Here is a 3,769-nt window from a genome sequence, read left to right as displayed (position 1 = left end):
AGCCTCGGACTGACCTGTTGGCAAAGTCACAAACAAGTCCCAGCTTAGAGGGCACAGTCCTTAAGCATAATTAGGCTTGACCTTATGACTCTCCCTAGATCTTATCTGGGAAGCTAATGGGCTGAGGGAAGTGCAGCAAGAGCAAGAACAAAAACAAGTGAAACTCACAAGAACAGTGTAAACAAGTGAAACTCACAAGAACAGTGTAACTTTGGTAACCACTACCTTGTTTACCTCTGACTATAAAATAAAGGCTCAGTTTGCCTCGGGATCTTTCTCTGTGGCCTCAGCCGGACACAGGAAGATCCACGGAGACTAAAGAGACCTAGAGAGTTCTGAACACTGTCTCCCTGTAAAACATTCTTTGCCGACTCTGTCCACACCTTTGGGAACCCCTGGACCGCTGGGGCTGGACCCCGGCAAGTCTGCAGTTCCTTTATGTCATATCCAACAAACTTTTGCACAACCGGTATCACAAAGATTTTTCTCCTATGCTTCCTCCCACAGGCTTTATAATTTTAGGTGCTACATTTAGGTCTATGATCCATGTTTTAAAGCTTACAGTTCATTTTGTCTTAATTTTGTAAATGGCATGAGGTATGGATCGAAGTTCATTTATTTCCATATTAGTGTCCACTCAGCAGTGGATGGACATTAGGGTTACTCCCTTCTTGAGTACTATGAATAATGCTGCTATGAACATTTTCTCCTGGGTATATACTTCGCAGAATTTCTAGGTCCGATGGTAACTCTATGTTTAACTCTTTAATAAGGAATTGCCAAGCCGCTTTCCAAAGCCACTGAGCCATTTCACTCCCCAAAGCAATGTAGGAGTATTGTTCTACTTCCTGATAATACTTGTTATTGTCTATCTCTTTGATCATGTCCATCCTAAGGCTATGAAGTTGAGCTCACTGTGGTTTTGATTTGCATTTCCCTGATGAATAGTGATGCTGAGTATCTTTTCATGTGCATCTTGGCCATGTGCATATCATCTTTGGAGAAATGTCACTTCTTTTTCTATCTTACATTGGGTTGTCTTTTAATTATTTAGTTCTTTATGTATCCTGGGTTGCTGGGGTCCAATTCCAGCGGGTCCAGGGGTCCCCAAAGGTGTGGACGGAGTCGGCGAAGAAGGAATGACACGAAGACAGCCTTCAGTTGATCAGCAGCCTAGTCAGGACCTCTAGCCAGGATCTCCAGCCAAAGTTCTGGTCGGAGTTCTGGTTAGGAACTGATGAGGATCTGATGTTTATTGTCTTGTTACATCCGTATTTATACCAGCCTATTTTAATCCTGTCAATTTCTATTACAAAGGTTAGGGCGTTTCTTATCTCCATTCCAGGGAGTAAAGATTATGTAGCTTAACTACCCGCCTGGCACTTAATTAAGGAGTTGTATCCCCTCCCTAACCTCAGGAAAAGATCCCCACCTGGGGAAACAACCTTTCTCGGAGAGGTGACCTTGGTTAAAACACATGGCGCTAAGGAGAGCAAACATATTAAGAACAATATGCTATATATGCCAGGTCCCTTGAAACATATGCTGTGCAGATGTTTCTTTCCTGCAGCAACTGTGTCAAGCAGCAAGGATGGACCGGCTTCCGGCACTGGGTTACTGTTCTTTATCAGATATGCGATTTGCAAATATTGTCTCCCATTCTGTGGGTTGTCTTTTCACTTTTTTAAAAAAATCTTTATTGTTGAAAGTATTAGATATGTCCCCTTTTTGCCCCCATCGACCCCTTCTAGCCCGCACCCACCTGCCGCCCAGGTTGTCTTTTCGCTTTTTTTTTAAAATTTCTTTATTGGTTAAGGTATTACAAATGTGTCCTCATCCCCCCATTAACCCCCAATCTCCTTCCCCCTTTCACTTTCTTGATGGTGCCCTTTGAAACACAAAAGTTTTTAATTTTGATGAAACCCAATTTGTCTGTATTTTTCTCTTGTGCTTGGTGTCATATTAAAGAAAGCACTGCCTAATCCAAAATCCCAAAGACTTAACTCCTATGTACGGTACTAAGAGTTGTATAGTTTTAGTGCTTACATACACATGCATTTTTAAAAATTAAATTTATTGGAGTGACATTAGTCAACATGAACATATAGGTTTCAGGCGTGGGTTTCTAGGTCTGCATATTGTTAAAGGGGACACTTGCCAAATGGTTCCCCAAAGGTCACCTCTGGGGAAGGGCATGAAATCGGGGTCTGGTTAGGGTTTGATGTCGATTTTCATTTTCTCAGCCATATACTTCTGTATCGTGTGGATTTTTTTTTTTTTTACAAGCATGGCTAACTGTGGTAATTTAAAATCAATAGACTTTAAAAATATCAACAGACTTTTTAAAGGATTCAAAATTATACACAGTTAGCTCGACTGGTGTGACTCAGTGGTTGAATGTTGACCTATGAACCAGGGCGTCACTGGTTCAATTCTGGTCAGGGCATATGCCCAGGTTTCAGGCTCATTCCCAGTGTGGGGCGTGCAGGAGGCAGTCGATCAATGATACTCTTATCATTGATGTTTCTACCTCTCCCTCTCCCTTCCTCTCTGAAATCAATAAAAATATATTTTAAAAATTCACAAAGTTAGTTATTAGAATTGTATATATATATATATATATACACTAGAGGCCTGATGCATGAAATTTGTGCAAGGGACTCGGCCTCACAGCCTCAACCCTTGCAGCCCCAGCTTGTCCAGAAGGTCGTCTGGAAGGACATCCAGGAAGGTCGTTTGGCTGTCTGGTCTAATTAGCATATTACGCTTTTATTATTATAGATACATTTTAAGGAGATAGGATTCCTTGAGAAAGCAGCATCTAAACTGAGACCAGAAGGTGGAGGAGTACGCTGGCTATAGATGGGAGCAAGAAAAGTGTTTAGTTGGGGAGATAATTGTTTGAGCCTATGGGAAAGAGGGGTTCATTTAAAATAATAATAATAATAATTCTTTGAACTCTCTGGATTGAAGAACGGGAGGGGGCAAATAAGAGGGAACAAGAGGCTGGAGAGAGACAGGGGGCAGATGTCCTTGTCGTCTAGGAAAAGGGCTGTAAGCAAGGGAGCTCCCTGATCAGGTTTACGTTTTGGAAAAGTCATCCTGGGACTGGGGAGAGGCCGAGCGGAAGGGGCAGGGAGTTCCAGGAGGAGGCTGCTGCAGGAACCCAGAGAAGAAAGGATGGTGGACGAAGTCCGGCACTACTGGGTGAGGAGAGAAGGGACTGGGTTGGAGCTCCTTGGACCTGGCGACTGGCCCAGGCGCTGAGGAAAACTCCCGACTTCCCGCGTGACAGCCGAGTGCCCTGGCGGCCCATTACCCAGCTGGGGGGGGGGGGGGGGAGCAGGGCGCTTGGGAGGACGCTGATGACAGCGTTTGGACTGGGTGTGCTCCCTGTGGACCCAGAGATGCTCCATAGGGCGCTGCGCGTGGGTAGGGGCTGGCGCTCCCAGGGACCTCGGCGCAGACGGGGAAGGAGGAGCCAGTCCCGCCCTGAGCCATTGCCGGGCTCCGCTGGCTGAGCTGCAGGACAGAGCGGGACCGAATTCCGATCACACGAGCGGACACCCCCAGACGGCCCCTGACGCACGTGCTCACCACGGGGGTGGGGACGCCCATCGCTTCCCTCCGGCCCCGAAACACGGGTCCGGGATCCCGGAGGGGAGCCCCCGGAACCTTCCGCCGCCGCCGCCCGCGTTCGCCGCGGAACCCTTCGCGGACACCGGTCCGCTGTTGCTAAGGGGCGGCCCCGGAAGTGACGCGCCAGGGG

Source organism: Myotis lucifugus, unplaced genomic scaffold (genome assembly GCF_000147115.1).
Source record: "Myotis lucifugus unplaced genomic scaffold, Myoluc2.0 scaffold_465, whole genome shotgun sequence".
Lineage (NCBI taxonomy): Eukaryota > Metazoa > Chordata > Mammalia > Chiroptera > Vespertilionidae > Myotis > Myotis lucifugus.
The sequence above is the reverse complement of the archived record's forward strand: the minus strand, read 5'-3'. Positions refer to the sequence as shown.